The sequence below is a fragment of the Crocuta crocuta genome, unplaced genomic scaffold (genome assembly GCF_008692635.1).
Source record: "Crocuta crocuta isolate KB4526 unplaced genomic scaffold, BGI_CrCroc_1.0 scaffold113, whole genome shotgun sequence".
NCBI classification, from domain to species: Eukaryota; Metazoa; Chordata; class Mammalia; order Carnivora; family Hyaenidae; genus Crocuta; species Crocuta crocuta.
Window position 1 is genome coordinate 11,530,924 of NW_027530368.1, and position 17,742 is coordinate 11,548,665.

General features: G+C 45.7%; 1 long non-coding RNA gene across 2 annotated transcripts; it reads right to left on the bottom strand.

Annotated features, from left to right (window-relative positions):
* Window positions 1-6,580: 6,580 nt before the first annotated feature.
* On the bottom strand, window positions 6,581-10,403 carry LOC144233482 (uncharacterized). Of its 2 annotated transcripts, XR_013335684.1 has the most exons (3): window positions 8,387-10,403; window positions 7,552-7,618; window positions 6,581-6,925 (listed from the first exon to the last, which is right to left on the bottom strand). It is a non-coding gene; the product is annotated as an uncharacterized LOC144233482 (long non-coding RNA). The 2 variants fall into 2 exon arrangements; XR_013335683.1 differs by having other exon boundaries at window positions 6,581-7,618.
* Window positions 10,404-17,742: the final 7,339 nt, after the last annotated feature.

A 17,742-nucleotide genomic window follows, 5' to 3' on the forward strand; every position in this document is an offset into this window, starting at 1 on the left:
CCACCCACCCCCATCCCCCACACCCCCCACTTGGGGCAGGGGGCTCTTCCTCCAGGCCCAGGTGAGGAGGGAGCCCTGTCGGTCCCAGCCCTCCGTCCTGCAGCGCGCTGGCTGCCACGCCCGAAGGCGGTTCTCCGCCTTCCCTAGGGTGAGAAGCAGGGCGGGCCAGCGACCAGCGTGCTAGGGTGAGAAGCAGAAGAGACACACGCGGCTGTGTGGCTCAGGCGCTGACGCAGCAACGGGAACAACTCACGGTGGCTGGAAGAAACGCCGAGGAGCGCCGAGCCCCACCTTCCGGCGGCTGCAGCGCCGCGACCGTTTGCGCGGGGGATGCTGACCCCTGCTGGCCGCACGCGAGGACGCAGCGGGGCTGCGGCCCCGACAGTGACCATGACCTCGCAGCCACGCGACCCCGCCTGGAGAGAACCTGGGGAAGAGCCAGGGACGGGGAAGACCCCGGCTTCAGAAGCCCTGAGTTCTCATTCTGTCCCCAACACCATCCGATAACAGTGCTGGTTGCCTCAGCCCTTCTCAGCCCTTAAATGCTGTCAACTCTTCAAAAGTTCTAGGAAGAGATGAAGAAGAAGAAGAAAAGGAAGAAGTCTGTCGTAGAAATAGCTCTGATATAGCTCCAGGGCCTACCTGTGCTTCTACAGGCTCCCCTGCTCAGGTCTTCCTCAGCTGCCGCCAACTCCAGGGCAGGAGCCAATGAGGCAGTGATGGTTACTGACTGCGGTCTGAATCCCAGCCCCTAAAGATATCCAGGTCCTAATCCTTGGAACCTGTGAATGTTACTTTAAATGGCAAGAGGGATTTTGCACGGTGTGATTAAATTAATGGGGTCGAGATGGGGAGATAATTCCGGATTACTCAGGTGAGTCTTGAATGTAACCACAAGCGTCCTTACAAGAGGGAAGGAGAGGGAGATTTTACTACTGAAGAGAAAGAGAATGGTATTACAAAGGAGGGGGGGATGGAAGGAGATTTAAGAGGCTACCCTGCTTACTTTGAAGATGGGTAAGGGGCCAGAGGCCAAAGAATGCAGCTCTAAAAACTGGAAAGGCAAGAAAACAGATGCTCCCCTGGAGGCTTTATTGATACCTTGATTTTGACCCAGTGAAACTGATTTCAGACTTCTGATTTCCAGAACTGTGACAGAATAAACGTGTGTTGTTTTAAACCATCAGGTTTGTAGTAATTGGTTACAGCAGCCATTAGAAACTAGTACATGACCTTCTACTCTCAACTCTTTTATTAGGCACTTGAGATAAGGCAGTTAAAAAACAAGATCCCTACTCCATCCCCCACCACCCTCCAGGGAAGTTTATAATCTCCGTGGTCTTGGGATTTTAAGAAGCAACAGCCAAAGAGACATTTCAACACAGAAATAGTGAATGACCAATAAGCACATGAAAGGTGCTCTATCAGGAGCATTAGGGAGGACAGGCAGGCATCATTAAAACCACAATGAGATAGATACCACTTCACACTTCACACCCACTAGAAAGCTATAATAGAAGAGACAGACAATAACAAGCTTTGGCAGGGATGTGGAAAAACTGGAATCCTCATATATCACTGGTGGGAACGGTAAAATGGTTGAACCACTTTGGAAAATAGTTTTGCAGTTTCTTTAAACGTTAAACAAAAATTACCATGTGACCTAGCACTTTTACTGCCAGGAATCTATCCAAGATAAGTGAACATCTATGTCCAAAGACGTACACAAATGTTCACAGCTGCATTATTCATAGTAGCCAAAACCTGGAAATAAGTGTTCAGCAGCAGTGGATGAAAATGTGATAAACACAATGAAATATCATTCAGCAATAAAAAGTCAGGTTACTGACATGAATCAATATGGATGAACCTCAAAAACATTATACTAAGTAAAAGCAGACGCAAGAGGCCGCATGTTATATGATTGCATTTCTATGAAATGTCAAGGTTAGTGGTTGCTGAGGCTGAAGGTAGAGAGAATGGCTATAAATATGCAGAAGGGATCTTTTTGGAGTGACGACAGTGTTGTAAAATTGGATTGTGGTTGCATGGCTCAGCAAATAGGTGGATTTTACAGCGTGTAAATTATACCTCAGTAAAACGTATTTAAAAAAAAGGTGCAGCCCATGTACATGGTTGATGAAGGCTCAACTCTCTTAGGAGTATTTGCATTCTAAAAGGGGCTAATAAAGGGACACCAAGGTGGCTCAGTCAGTTAAGCTCAGGGTCTCACGGTTTGGTTTTATGAGTTTGAGCCCCAAATCGGGCTCTCTGTTGTCAACAAAGAGCTCACTTTGAATCCTCTGTCTCCCCCTCTCTTGGCCCCTCCCTCTCCTCAAAAATATATAAACATTTAAAACATAAATAAATAAAAGGGGCTCATTAAAAAAAAGATTTCAAAACCTAGAGTATGATGGAAGGCCAGGTGACAGCTGGCCAGCACTTCTTCAAGTCATCCTGGTAGGCAGTGTCCTGCTCCACGGGCAGGTGCCCCGGTGTACTGGTGCCCTCCTCACACTCGTTCTGGAGCAGAGCCGGAACAAAGCTGCACACTCCTTATCTCCCATCTCGCTAGGGTCTCATCTGGAAGCCAGTACCTGCCTAATATAGCCACATGCATGCAACAGTACCCCGGCTCCCATGCCTCAACGTTCCACAAGGCAGGCATAGAACCGGCTCCAGCCCATCCCCGCGGCCAGCTCAGGCCAGCTGGGGCATCTGAGACGCCACTCATCCCACTTCTCAGAAGGGCCTCGCACCTTATCCTGCCCAACTCTTCCTGGGCTCCATACAGCGGACGAGGCCACTCTTGGGAGAGGTTAGGATGAAGAGGATAGGGCCAAGGCCAGGACAGAACTGCCAGTCCTCTTGAGCCTCGTATTTCCCCAAGAGCATGAGGTCAGTTTCAATGCACCCCTTATTCTGCAGCTTAACTTCAAGGAAGGAGCTACTTCTAGAGACCAGGTCCATACCTGGCACTGCAGATAGCATGGTTCTGCTTCTAGAGACTCAGAACTTAGCCTGCCTCTAAGTTTTTCTTCTCAACTTCACAGATGTCTCCCACTATTACCTTTATAGGACACAGTCACTTATAAGCACCTATTCCTTAATGTGTGTTCATTCCCTTGCCCATTTAGCTCAGTGTAATAAAAGCAAGCATAGTGAGGGCAGGAACCATATCTAAGACTTCTTGCATCCTCTCCAATGTCTCCCCCACAACATGTCAAGTGTAGACAAAGATCCGAGGGATGTATAATATAATGACTTAGAAGTATAAGGTGACCAAACTACATCTGTCACATATATTTGGTCTTCATCCACAGTTCCTGAAAATGATTCAGGGACGTCAAGGTCAAATGGGTGTCTTATTATTAAGGAAGTGACTTTTGGACCCCACCTGAACAGGGTTGGTTGCCAGGAGGACCAGCCATGTGATTAGGGAGACAGAAATCTCAGTTCCACCTCCCATACTCCTGAGAGGGGAAAGAGTCTGGAGGTTGAATCAGCTACAGCCCAAGGGCTTAGCCAATCATGACTATGTGATGGAGCCTCTATAAAACCCAAGGGGACAGCTTTTGGTCCTTTTGGGGGAGCTTCTACACTTGGGGAGCCAGAATTCTTCCATGTGCCACCAAGTCAGGCCCCAAACTCCACGAAGACAAAAGCTCCTCTGTTAGGAGCTTGGCTGTATGTAACTCTTCATCTGATTATTGATTTGTAATCTTTATCATATCCTTTAATAAACTGGCAAATGTAAGTAAGTGTTTCCCTGAGTTCTGTGAGCAGTTCTAGCAAATTAATCAAACCTAAGAAGGAGGTCAGTGGAACCTCCAATCTGTAGACAGTTGGTCAGAAGAACAGGTCACAGCCTGGGACTTTTGATTGGTATTTGAAGTGGGGGCGGGGGGGTGGTGAGAGGCAGTCTGAGGACTGAACCCTTGACCTGTGGAATCTGATGGCACCTCCAGACAGGTAGTGTCAGAATTCAGCTGGGTTCTCGGATACCCTCCTGGTGTCTGAGAATTGCTAGGTGTTGTACATGGGGGATCTCCCGCACTGGAGTTAGGTCTGCAAACTTTAAAACAAATGGTGATTGGGGCGCCTGGGTGGCTCAGTTGGTTAAGCATCCCGCTCTTAATTTCGGCTCAGGTCATGATCTCATGGTTTTTGGTATGAGCCCCACATCGGGCTCTAAGCTGAGTGTGGAACCTGGTTGGGATTCTCTCTCTCTCCCTCCCCCATCTCAAAATAATAAACATAAAAAAATGGTGATTGCCTCACTTGTAAAAGACAAAGAACCTGGGGTGCCTGGGTAGCTCAGTCGGTTAAGCATTTGACTCTATTTCTGCTCAGTTTATGATCTCACAGTTGTGGGATTGAGCCCTGTCTTGAGTTCTGTGCTGAGAGCTGCGTGCTAAGCATGGAGCCTGCTTGGGACTCCTCCCCTCTCTGTCTGCCCCTCCTCCACACTCCCTCTCTAACACACACACACACATACACACACACGACAAAGAGCCAAACCTTAGTGGTAGATTTAAAAAAAGACCCACAGGGGCGCCTGGGTGGCCTAGTCGGTTAAGCGTCCGACTTTTGCTTAGGTCATGATCTCGCAGTTCGTGGGTTCGAGCCCTGCGTCGGGCTTTGTGCTGACTGCCAGCTCAGAGCCTGGAGCCTATTTCAGAGTCTGTATCTCCCTCTNACTCCTGAAATACAAAGAAACATTTTTTTTAAGAGAACCAAATGGCAGGCTTATATTCCATTACCTATTAGGCTCTCAAAAGCACCTTCACAGATCTATACTTTTATCCCCTGTCCCTAGCATATTGCCTGGCACATTAGTAGGTACTTACTTTTTGAGAGAATATTTAATATTGTTACTGTGTTACTGTTAATATTTTATCAATGCCAAAGCCAGACTTGAAACAAAACAAATCTGGTTATATAAGGACCTTTCACCAACTTTTGCTACATAGCTCTCTCAAGAACCCTATTCATACAGGAGTTAACTTTGAAAAATGTCCCATATCCTCTTGTGATGTGGAATCTAAATTACCTAAGAGCTAATGACTAAAAGCCTTCCATCTTAGGAATATCAGAAATTAATTTTGTCTATTTATTTTTTAAATAGGCTCCACGCCCAGCATGGAGCCTGACACAGGGCTTGAACTCACAACCCTGAGATCAAGACCTGAGCTGAAATCAAAAGATGGACACTTAACCGACTGAGCCACCCAGGCATCCCTAATTTTGTCTATTTTTAAAACACCAGAAACCATTAAATTTGAGACCATTCACCCGGAGAAGAACAAGAGCCAGGTGTATTCCAAAATGTACTCTATCATCACATAACTTACTGGAGATCCAAAGAACTAGAACTAGTTTGCATACCACCTAGAAACTATCACTAGAGCAAAATCCACAGAGGCCAGATTTCTGAAACTTCAAGATGGCTGCCTCAACTTAACTCTTGCCTACAATGGACTGAATGTTTATGTCCTCTCCAAATTCATATACCAAAATCCTAACACTCAAGGTGACGGTATTAGGAGGTGGAATTGGGAGGTGATTAGATCATGAGGGTTGAGTTTTTGTAAATGGGATTAGTATCCTTATAAAAGAGGCGGAAGAGTCACCCTTGCCCACTTCCTCCATGTGAAGACACGTTAAGAAGATGGCTTTCTAAGAACTAGGAAGCAGGTTCTCATTAGACACTGAATCTGCTACAGCGTTAATCTCGGCCTTCCTTCTTTCAGAACAATTTCTGTTGTTTATATAACACTCAAGCTATGGTATTCTCTAATAGCAGACCAAATAAAGAGATTGCCTTATCTGGACACTTGGAGGGTGCAGGAAGAGAAAAAACATAGAAAATTACAAATTGTCAGTCAAAAGTAGATTCCTAGCCATAAGAAATTCAGTTAATACATACTAAGCCTGTATTTTGTGGCATACTCAATCTTCCTCTGAAATAGAACAACTAATAAACACACACACACACACACACACACACACAAACCCAAAAAAATATGCAAATAGTATTGCAAGGTCACCCACCTGCCCTTGAGGTCTAACGGCATTTTTGCTGGAATGTCAACACCTAATATTCAAAGAGCTAGACAAAACCTTTGTTGTCTAGTTCAACCCTTTGTGTCATAGGGATGTTCAAGACCCAAGGACCAAGTTTGCACAGCAAGTTAGCAAGCTGAGAAATAGAAATCATACCTATTGACCTGCCTGTGGTAGCACCCGCACGTTTATATTATTTCAGAGTACCAAATGAATTACCATCAACAGCAGTAACTCCTTAAAAAGGCTAAGGGCATCCACTAGTTCATTACCAATTGCTTTATGCCAAACCTGCTCAGAAGAAGCTCACTCAATCCTGTCCAAGTCCCTGCCCGATTTTATCTTTGGTAAGAAAATGTCTAAAAGCAAGGGCATGACAGACGGAGTTCTGGGGAAACAACCAGATGTTCAAGTTAAATTCTACACACAACTCGTTTGATCAGAGTCAGGAATGGAATTCTTATGGAAGTGCTCCAAAGTTAAGTTTGCAAAAGAAAAATCAGTACAATGAAAATTCTTACAGTAAATGCTTTTATACCGCGTTCCAAGTTCTAGAACAGTTTCTGGACTTTGTATCCTTCAGAGAATGTTTGCTTTGGTGTTTGTGGCCCGAGGCATAGAATGAGAGCTCAGCCCCCAACCTGAGGACGGTACAGGTCTCACAGGTGTTCCCAGCAGCTTACAAGCGTACATTGGGCAACCGATGCCTTTGTGAGGAGTGTGCACACACAGCATGCCAGGCTGTGTGGGGTATGGTCCTCATACTCCTTTTGGAAGTGACATTAGTAAGAGCCAAATCTGTTCACACATTCTGCTCCATCATCACAGAGCTCCAGGCCAATTTCACACCCATTCGCATCTAAAAATAGAAGAATAGACTACTCTGGTTAGTCTCACTATCTGGTCCCTTCTGCCGTACTATCCTCCAGACTGTTCCAACGACTCATCATCTGCCTTCCCTCACTGTTGCTCGTCTCAGGCACAGCCCTGCCTCAGGGTCTCACCACCATCTGGAGGCCTCTTCACCCTGCAGGCTGGCTAGCTGCACAGCTCTCTCCCGCGTGCCTTCTCGACAAGGTTTTCCCTCACCACCTTTAAAGAACATTTCTCAATAGAACATATCAACTTATCAACTAATATACTCTTTAATTTTCCTGGCTAGACTGTAAAATCCATCGGGAAGGAATTGATCTTTTAGGTTCACTGTTGAACCCCAAGTACCATGGACAATGCCTGATCCATAGTGGGAATGAATTAAATTATGACACAAATAGATGGACTAATATAGCCAACCCTTCCTTAGGTCGGAAGGCAAGCATAACTCTCCCATGATGACGACTGAGAAGGGGCCTGGTCCCCATGGGAAATAACATGGACTAGCACTGGGGGACTTTTCCTATTTACTCAATCCAGGCTGAATCTTGCCTAATCTTCCAAGCATAGTAAATACCGACTGCCACCAGAAGCCAAGAGACCCATCCACACCTTCAAGAAAGGGACATCTTTACTCCACCTCATGGGTTCTTAGTGCATTCTCGATGAGGGTCCTTAGCTGAGAAGACAAAGACTCAGTCACACTCAGTGCTTGAGATCTTAAGCATGGCCAGAAAATGTGTGTGATATTCACAGCATTTTTTTCTAGGAATGTTTTAGAAGGGAATAGAGGGGCACCTGGATGGCTCAGTTGGTTAAGCAGCTGATTCTTGGTTTTAGCTCAGGTCATGATCTTACAGTTCATGAGTTCAAGCCCTGCATTGGGCTCTGCGCCCACTTGGGATTCTCTCCCCCTCTCCCTCTCTCTCTCTGGCCACCCCTCTCAAAATAAATAAATAAATAAATATTAAAGAAAAAAATAGAAGGGAAGAATAGAAAACTCAATCTAGATCCCTCTTGGTAGAGAAATGTTAGTTTTTGAGGAGGCTAAGATTAGACAATAAAATTGTAAAACTATATTGTAGACTGTTGAATTCATTAACTGAGTTTGTTATCCAAACTCTAGTCTTTTCCATTAGGCAACAAGTCTTTGTTCATGTCTGTATAAAAGTCTTTCCTCACATGAAAATTTAGCCTGAAGAGGTGGTTTTTAATCATACTCCCTGGGAAGTTAACAGCTCTAGTTCATTGTATTTTACCGGGGTGTTCTCCCATTTACAACAAGGCAAGGGAAAGCTTATCTGACACCCTAGTTTTAACACTTGATAGAATTTCCCCCTTTTCAGGTACTTGGACTATATGTAAATTAATTAGGCTCCCCCAACTCCAAAGTGAATAACTGCAGGTCAGCACATCTTGAATAAACAACCAAACCTCCAGAACATACTTTTCCATTCCAGTCAGCCTGCCCTCATCATTTTGGGATGATAGTAGTCCTTTTCTCCTAAGATCTGTAAACAAAAGCAGAGATTGTATTAGACCACCTTGTTACAGCTGGTCAAGACTCAGCACATTCCTACCAACTGATTTTGGAGGCTGCCTTCAGCCCCAGAACACAAGGGAGTGCTGTTCCCCCCCCACCCCACCCCCACAAAAAAAAAATCTGGTGCACCACATCCCTAGATAGATAGCTGTTGCTTATCTCTAATGAGGTGTCTTTTTCTGAATAAACTTTAAGAACAGTAGTTAAAGACAGCTAATTCCAAAAAAGAACTGGTAGGTGATAATTATCATTAAAATCAAGTCTTCCTGAGATAAGGAAAGAACCTTATCATCTTGTGTTCCCAGTTTTTGTTTGACTATCTTTTGCATCTGCCACAGATCTCCTCTTTTAGTTATGAAAGGAAAAGTAAAACCCAAAATGCTACACACTTCACACTTCAGTGTGTGCACTGCATTTCTCACATGGAGTTATGTTATATGCACAAAGGTTTGTAGATTTTCAGAGATTTGTATTGCTATAGTCTTTTAGCAGCTGTAAAGGAGTCAAGTAGAGGGTATAATTTGGTCTTGTTCATCGCTCATATTTCTAACTTTTATTGTAGTAATCTTGTGATAAATATAATGATGTATGAGTTCTCCAAGGGCTTTCCAGAGTGGGATATGTGGGCCTGAGAACCATTTGTTTTGAGCTCTTGATATGTCTGTTACCCTGTTTTCCAGAAGATGCATGATCATTTATAACCCTCTAAGCAACGTCTCATAGCCACTAACACTCGCTAGATTGTATTACATGCCAGGCAACTGTTCTAAGCTCTTCATTTTAACTCATTTAATCTTCATAACAATCTTAGGAAGTAAGTACTATTATTCCTATTTTATAGAAGAGGAAACTGAGGCACAAAAATTATGCCAAATCTTTTTACAGGAAGAAAATTAGTTAGAGGAAGAATCATATTGTCAACTGAAGGTGAACACTGCAGGGAAGCAGTTACCCCAATTACTGATGTTTGTTAACTGCCTAAGACTGTATGCAGCCTTAGGAGATAAAGAGTGTGAGATGGGTCCTCCTTTGTACCATTTCAGTAGCTATGGTCCTTCCCCAAAACAGCTCAGCAACCAGTTGAGAGATCCAGCAATAACACAGGTAGTAGTAATATCCCAGTCAATTTAGGTCTCAGTAAGTTAGAAACTTTTATAACTAGAAACCTTGTTAAACTCCTATGTGGACTTTATAGTGCTAAGAAAACAGATCTGGAATGGGGACTTTGTCCAAAACTCTATTAGGGATACAAATGGGACTAGAGCATAATCACCTAAACCCAGTCTGACATCTCTCTCTCATGCCCATTGTCCCTCAGTTGTGTCCCATGATCCCAGCCAAAAGCAGTCAGGGGATAGAGGACAGCTTCCTACCTGGGGAGGGATAGAGAGTGGTAAGCCAGGGAAAGAGGATAGAGTGGGGAGAGGGACAAAGAGAAAATGGACACGTGCAGGGGTGGGGGATCCCCACCAGGGGATGCTGACCTTGACACTGGAACAAGAAGGGTCTATGGGCACACAGGTACTCAGTCCAGTCCTCAGCCTCCCTCCTGCATAACTTCTCTCACCGCAGATTTTAACACTTTCAGAGGGTCCCCACTCAAAGACTCTTTGAGGAGCTCTGACTTAACCATCACTTTAACTAAGACATTTGCCAGAGAGAAGAGACAAGAAACCCCTATCAACAAAGCATACCAATAATGCTTTAGTCTCACAAGCCTCTTTCGGACTTTTACCTCCCCAGCCTGACCTGAAGCATGCTCTTGTTTGCATTTATGTTTGAATTTACAGTAGACTTGGGAATGGATTCTGACAGAATGGCCCCAGTACCATGCTGCTATCCAGCTTAAGCCTGATAAGTACAAAAACTTAAGACGCAATAGACTAAAAAGGTATCGAGTTTGAGTATTTGTAAAGTTGGCGGCGNGAAAGATACTACCAAGAACAAACTAAGGTTGTCTGGCCCTGCCAGTAAGTTCAAGCTCTCCCTAGAAACAGCTCTCTGCTGGGTGAAACTAGATCACGGCAGGCAGAGCCGCCCCAGAAAATGAGAAATTCCATAAACAGCCTCCTGGCAGAAACACCTCTAGCCCCAGATGCGTAGTCACTGTTCTCATACAGGGCATGACAGGAAACGAATAGTGCCAACTTATACTTTTTATTTAAAAAAAATGTTTTATGCTTATTTTTGAGAGCAAGAGAGACAGAGCACAAGCAGGGGAGGGGCAGAGTGAGAGACACACACAGAATCCAGAGCAGGCCTAACAGGGGACTCGAGCCCACTGACCGCAAGATCCTGACCTGAGCCAAAGCTGGACTCTTAACCGACTGAGCCACCCAGGCGCCCCCAACTTATTTTAAAAGTTACCCAATTAAAGGGGCGCCTGGTGGCTCAGTCAGTTGAGCGTCAGACTTCAGCTCAGATCATGATCTCATTGTTTGTGAGTTCCACCCCACGTAGGGCTCTGTGCTTACAGCTCAGAGCCTGAAGCCTGCTTCAGATTCTGTGTCTCCCTCTCTCTGCTCCTCCCTCACTGGCACTCTGTCTCTCAAAAATAAACAAACATTAAAAATTTTGTTTTTAAAGTTACCGAGTTGCTATAATTTGCTTTCTGCTCTGCAGAATCCCCAGAATGCCCAAGTCACAGGGACTGTGTGGGGTTTGCAAGCCTTCCTTTCCATGAATTAGGCACTTCAGGGGGGGACACCCTCCTCTATCCCACACACTCAGGGACTCTAGGGTGTGCAGCACTTACCTGGAGTACAATCAGCTTCCTGGGCTCACCCCCTGGCCCCCAAAATGCCCCAATTTCAAACCATGGGGTTTGAGGAAAAGAATTTTAAGTTCAATGTGATAGGATTCTAAAACCTAATATTTGAGCAGGATAGGGTAGGGAGTTGTTAAAAGACGGGGGAAAAAAAACCCTCCCTATTTTCCTATAAGAATAACTGGTACTCATGAACTCATTGGATCTCCCTGACGGAAATACACAAAACATCCAGAACTGAGAAAATGCCTCTAGAGCATTTTTAAAAGACTTGTCCCCTGACTCAAAGACCTACCCCACCAGGATTCCACAAAGTCTAATCATAAGCTCTTACTCAGTTGGATTTATCATTGTATTTCCTGAATTTCCTAAAAAGATACTCCAAGGAGAGGGAACATTCATCCAACTGTTACAAGCTACGGGCCAAGAACGTTCTGGGCCCTAGCAATAGATACACTAGGGAACTCATCAGGTGACCTGCCCTCCTGACATTCACATTCCAGCGAGACACACAGTAAACAAGAAAACTGCTGATAGCCATGAGGGCTCTGAAAGGATTAAACAGGGTGATGTGACATTACTGTTGGTGGCATCTGAGCAGAGACCTAGAGGGACAAAAAGGAGTCAGACAGGTGAAGGGCTACAGCCATGAACAGAAGTCTGGAAGTTAGGCTCAGTGTGGGACACAGCACAGGGGAGTTTTCAGGACGGGAAGGGAAGGCAAGCAGGCCCACGAGGACCTGCCTCGCTGCAAAGCAGCACCGAAAACCACCCGCTGTGAGGTTTCTGTACCTGAGTAACCCTTCCACGATTATGCACAGACGGATGGCAGTCCTTGTGGCCGTCTGCCGTGTTCACAACCAAGGCTGTGAATGAAAAGGCATCAGTGGTGGAATTCTTCACCACTCAGCAGGGGAAGGAAGCACTGGGGGCTTGTGCCTAGTGTCCTGGGCTTGCATTAGGACAGGGTGAAGTCCCCAAAAGGACTGCTGAGGCAGTACCTGTGGCCCCACAGAACAGGCCGCGGGGCCGGGTGACAGCCTGGTACTCAGTACCACCAGCTGGAGGGGCTGGTCCTGTTCAGTTTGATGTTTAACCCCAACTTCCCAGAACTTCTCTCCAGCGGCTCCTCTTGGAGAGATGTGCTCCCCCGGGGTCAGGTGAGGAGTCCAGGCTGTCTCCCATGGTTACCCTGTACAACAGCTAAGCCATTTCTCTGGTTTTCTCTTCAACAGCAGCTGCAAACCCTAGCAATGTATCCTCCACGCTGGGGAAGAACGGAGAGGACTTGGAGGGCCATTCTAAAGGGGCTGGCAGCCGACAGTGTGCCAAACCATCAGACGCAAGTTTACTCTACAATTTGGGGTTCCATAAAGCAGTAGTGAGCAGGGCTTCCATTAGACCCCCTTTCTCCATCCCATGCCTTGCTTACCTGTAGCCGTGGGGATACTGAGTTTTCATCCATGAACAAAGGATCTTCTTCCCCAGCAGGTAGAAGGGGAAGGGGGGACAGATGCCCTCTAGCCCCAGGGCTTCCTCGTCCCTCATCCTAGTAGGCTCCTCTGCTCTTCTGCTTCCCAGCCCCATGTGGGGGACATTCGGGTCTGAGACGATTTGTAGCTGCCACTTTGGGGCCAGGACAGAGTGAGGTTGTAGGGAGTGGGAAGAATGAAGAAGGAACCAGGCTGTGGAAGATCCAGCTAATGAATCATTGACAAGAGCACTGTAAACACAACCTTATTCAATCCCAACTAAGCAGACCCCTCTTGGGCTGTGTTTTAGAGACAAAGCTACTGACTTCTCAGAAGGCTCTCAGCTCCTGTGTCACCATCTCCAGAAACTTCTCACCTACTTCCCCACAACTCCTCCCTTCTCTGGTTGACCACAGTGCCCTGTGAGGCCTTGTATTGGGCAGCAGTCACACGGCATTTGTCATGTTGCATTTGGCCATCACTGGGTTGTCTCTAACACCCTCCTGTGAGCACCCAACGGTAGAAACTGGCTGCCGCCCAGTGGCTGCTGCCCAACGGTACACACAAATGCCTGCTGGGTGGAGTGTGATGGTGCAGTGTTCACAGCCTCTGCTCCAGAATAGAGGGGCAGAGATCTCAGGGGCTGAATGTGCACTCATTTCACACCCTGACTCACACCTGGGAAGGTGATGAGGGAAGCAGACTACCCAATCCAAGGTCTGTCACCAAGTAAGGCGATGGTAACACCTGGGATACCTGGCAAGGTCTCTGAGAGGCTCCTCAAGGGCCTTCCACCATCCTGATGCAGGGTAGCATGTGAGTCAGCAAGGACTTCCCTTATTCATCTACAATTAGCTCTTCCTTACCTCTGCCCCTGCTCATTTCCCTGGAGCCTCTCGCCATGGCCTCAGTTCTCAGAGACCAGTGCTACTAATCCTGGCACCAAGCAGCTTTGAGAGAATAGGCAAGGCCCAACCTCTAGGCTGTGGGAGAGCCCATCTCTACTGCACAGTGAACCAGGTCTAGGCACTTCAGGAAGGAAGCCCCAGACATCTATGTAGTGCTGATGCAGAGCACCTTGAAGGAAGCTGGCTACAGCCCCATCTCCCCACAGCGACTGAGGGTTCTATTCAATTCTGCAGAAGTTAGAACTGCCAAGTTTAAGCAGACATAGCAAGAGAGCATTGGAAGAGAATACATGCCTCTGGCACTCTGGCTGACCGGGAGCTCTGAAGGACTGTCCCACTTACAGAACCAGTTCCTGAGTAATGGAGACACAACATTTCTTATTTGCAAGGAGGGGGCTCTAGGCAACCCTTCCCTGCCTTACTCTCCAAAGAAAACCAGGAAGGAGTTGGAACAGCAAGAACTTGCTAGAAACTTGTTGACCCAAAGTGGACTATGGACACTCCTGGGACAGCAGTGAGATGGGGACAGGAGTCTGGGACTCCCGCTATGAGGAGCGCCCTGGATGGGCTGGTACGCTTCTAGGTTGGTGCACAGCAGCCTACAAACAAAAGTGCATCGTCTTTGAAAGAAAGCGTGCCCATTGAGGCCTAGAGCAAGAGTCCACAAACTATTGCCCACAGGAAAAATCCAGTTGCTACCTGTTCTTGTAAATAAAGTTTTACTTTAGGGGAGCCTGGGTGGCTCAGTCACTTAAGCATCTGACTTCGACTCAGGTCATGATCTCATGGTTTGTAGGTTTGAGACCCCCATGAGGCTCTGTGCTGATAGCTCAGAGCCTGGAGCCTGCTTCAGATTCTGAATCTCCATTTTTCTCTGCCCTGCCCCCCACCACGCTTCCCCCATGCCACCTCTCCACTCTCTCTCAAAAATACATAAACATTAAAAAAATTTTTTTTAAGTTTTACTTGAATACATTTGGTCCATTCATTTATATGAATGTTGGAAGTATTCTATAACTTGTCCTGTCCTATGCAGTAGCCACTAGGTGCATGTGGCCATTGGGAACATGAAACGTGGTGAATGTGGCTGAAGAACTGAATTTCTAATTTTAAGTTTTAATTAATTTTAATTTAAATAGCCACATGTGGCTAATGGCTATCATTAGTGCCACATAGATTAAGATCAAGCACCTTTAGCAAGAGACCAATTTGCACTCAAAGATTTATTGGAATTATGAGATAAAGATAGTTATATGGAAAAATGTTTTAAGGAGTAAAGGACATATCTAAGCAAAAAGACATATTAAGAATAAATGGACAGATTCAAACTTCTACAAATGAATAATTGAAATAAAACTCCATTACTACCGATGTCTGCAATGAACTTGAAATTCATCCAGACAATAAGATGAACAGATGGATGATAGATAGATGGAGATGATAAAGTATGGTAAAATGTCAAATAGTGGAATGTAGGTAGTGGGTATATGACTATTCATTGCAAAGTTCTTTTAACCTGGTCGTATGTTTGAAAAATAGTAAAATGTCAGGATAAAAAACCCACTTATAAACCAAATAAAGCACCTATAATACAGCACAGAGAGACAAGGACATGAAAATGAGAAGTTAAGAGAGTCTTAGACATTTAGCGGCACCTGGCTGGCTCTGTCAGAAGACCATGCAATTCTTGCTCTTGGGGTTGTGAATTTGAGCCCCATGTAGGGTATGGAGATTACTAAAGAGAGAGACAGAGAGAGTGTGTGTCTTAGATACCTAGTTGGAGCTCCAGATGAAAACAGATAGAGAGTGGAGGAAAGGAAATACCAGAGGAGGAAATGGCTACAAGTTTTCTCAAACAGATCAAAAAATGCATCCACAGATCATGGATGATGCAGAAACTAAAGATGGCCATAAAAGTTTGCTACTCCACTCACTGCAAAGTATAGTTTAATCCTTTTCCCCTTGAACCTGGCCTGGTTGCTGTGACTTGTTTACTTAATAGGCCACAGTGCTTGATTGCTAGGCTACTCAGAAGCAGTCTTTCAGCTTCCACCTTGGTCTCCTGAATACCTGGGAAAAGTTCCCTTGCAAAATATCTGACTAGAGAGGGTTCAAAACTACGTTGACAAAGAGTGACATATCTGTGGCCAGCCTTCCAGCTGTCCCCATCAATGTTTATATTATAAACGCATATGAGAGCCATCCTGGACCCTCCAGATCAGCCCAGATTTCAGCTAAATATCACCAAGGGACTCCAGTCAATCCTGTGTGGAGAGAATCAGTCAGCTGAGATCTATTAAATTTATGACCCAGAAAGCAAAAGACTGAAAAACACTCCTTTAAGCCATAAAGTCTTCGGGCAGTTTGTTATGCAACAATAACTAACAGAACAGAGGATTTCCAAGCAAAATTTAAAATAACAAAAGGAGGGGCGCATGGGTGGCTCATTTGGTTAAGCGTCCAACTTCGGCTCAGGTCATGATCTCCTGGTTCATGGGTTCGAGCCCTGCGTCGGGCTCTGTGCTGACAGCTAGCTCAGAGCCTGGAGCCTGTTTCAGATTTTGTGTCTCCCTCTCGCTCTGACCCTCCCCTGTTCATGCTGTCTCTCTCTCCTCTCTCTCTCTCAGAAATAAAACATTTTAAAAAATAACAAAAGGAAGGCACACAGACATGATAAAATCATAAAACATTAAAGACAAAGAGAAGATCTTAAGGTAAGTCAGAGAAACAGGATTGACCACCTTGAAGAAATGTCAGTTAGATTTTTCCATGGCAACAATGGAAACCAGAAGACACTAAATAATCTCTTGAAGATTCCCTTGAGAGAAAAGTAACTGTCAACTTAGAATCATGTACCTGACACAGGTACATGTGCTATGATGAAAGAGTGGAAGATATTAGATAAATAAAAGAGTGTATCTTCGATACCTCTCAAGAAACCTCTAAAGTTCTCTAAAGTTAGAGAAAGATGGTTTGTAACATGGGGAAGGATGTGAATAAAATGCTAAATACTTATCAGAGTTGTTCTGGAGTAGCCCAGTCTCCAGAGAGGATGCACCCTCTTTCCAGGGGTCCAGAGGGGACATGCCAGTAGGAGTCCCTACAGTTTGGGTTCACTTCCCAGAAGAGGTCCCTGGAAAGCTAGGGACAGACACTGGCACATCCCAGGTGAAGTCTCTCCACACCTGCCCCAGGAGATGGGCAGATTGCCAGGGTTTAGCTTCCTGCAAAGTGAGCCCTTTGGAAGGCTGCATGGCCATTTCCACATGTCCTTCAAGCATCTCCCCAAAGGAGGCGACGGCCCAGCTGGTTTGCTGCTCTGAGACTAGCAAATGTCTCTTGCCCAGAGGGAGCTTTACTTCCAGCAGATGAACCAGAGAGTGTGAAAGCCAGAACCTGGGAATAATTCAGTAGCAAAAGAACGCAGAGTACTGTCCAGTCTTCTTCCTTTGAGCAGGCTTGTTGCTTCTGTGCTCTCTGCCATAGGAGGAAGCTGAAATCAGTTCCCACTTCACCTTAAGTAGTGAGGACTAGTCATTGCCACACTCGATACTGTGTCCTGGAGGTTAGGAAGTACTCACTAAACTTCTAGAAGCTAGTTCTACTCCAATCAGATTTGGAAAGAGGGCCAGACAAGCCAGTGAGCTGTGCAGAAAGCTTGGAATGTAGCCTCAGGGAGTTCAGCAGAGAGGCCAACAACCACCCTGCTCTTTCTTGACTGGACAAGCCCTGGGGCACGGCTGGACTCAGAGTCCAGGAGGCGTGCACCTCCCGACTCATCTCCCTGCTTCTACTCTTATGCAATGGTCCATTCTGCAGAGTAATTTCTGTTCAGAGATATCACATTGTTTATATCTTCTGAACTCCCCAGCAGCCTGCCCTACCTCCAAACAAGATCCTGACACCTGAACAGGATCTGTAAGGGGTTTTGTGAGCTTCTCCCTCTTCTCAACCAGGTTTCTGCTCAAATATCACCTCACACAAATCTTTTCTAAGCACAGTCAAAAATAGTCCCCTTCCCATGACTTTCCTAGTTCTTCTTCCTAGAACTTAGAAGGACTATGTATTTTTATGTTTTGTCAAGGGATCATCACCCCCTTTGGAACATTAGCC